This window comes from Sinocyclocheilus grahami, unplaced genomic scaffold, assembly GCF_001515645.1.
Source record: "Sinocyclocheilus grahami isolate Dianchi unplaced genomic scaffold, SAMN03320097.WGS_v1.1 scaffold222.1, whole genome shotgun sequence".
NCBI lineage: Eukaryota > Metazoa > Chordata > Actinopteri > Cypriniformes > Cyprinidae > Sinocyclocheilus > Sinocyclocheilus grahami.
The window spans coordinates 2291701-2292342 of record NW_015505401.1 but is presented as its reverse complement, the minus strand read 5'-3'; the positions used below and the strand labels follow the sequence as shown (position 1 = coordinate 2292342).

The window sequence follows — 642 nt, the reverse complement described above, 5'->3', positions numbered from 1 at the left end:
GTTCATCCAGTAGAGGGCACCATGAACACCTTGAAATGACCCTAGCATTGCTTTACAGCAAGTGTTTTACAGCAAACACTGCTCAAATTTTCTTCAGAAAATATCAAAACCTAATTGTTCTCTCACTGTATTCATAGGTAGTAAAGTTCTCCCAGACGTTTGAGCTCATGTCTCCACTGTGCAGCGTTGATCATGACATCAGGTGAGACAGGACTATTAATTTGACAAACTGCTAAATTTTATTTTTTAGCATATGTAACGTAAGCGGGATGCCAGCTAATGTATACCATGCTCAGTATGTGTGTTTGTGTGTATGTGTGTGCATTTGACAAAGTCAGCATGGAGAAGGTGTCTTGCTCGGACTGGCTGATCAATAACAGCATTGCTGAGTTGGTAGCATCAACCGGGCTGCCTGTTAACATCAGTGACGTCTGTCAGGATCCCCGCTTTGATGCTGAGGTGAGCAGAACACACCCTCACAGACCAGTTTCATGCTGATCACTTGGCCCAAACCAAAGTATGATTCCAAGCACACATCTCTCTCATGCTGCCAGTTGAGTCTAAACAAGCATACTAGCAGCAGTCATCTAGGTAGTATGCACTTGTGAAAAAGAGGTACACTTAAGCATACTTTAAAAAAAA

The 642-nt window shown here is 42.5% G+C and overlaps 1 protein-coding gene across 1 annotated transcript in view; it reads left to right on the top strand.

Moving 5' to 3' along the window:
* The window catches only part of pde11al (phosphodiesterase 11a, like), a 25899-nt gene that overhangs the window by 7816 nt on the left and 17441 nt on the right, over window positions 1-642 (top strand). The window lies entirely within an intron of this gene.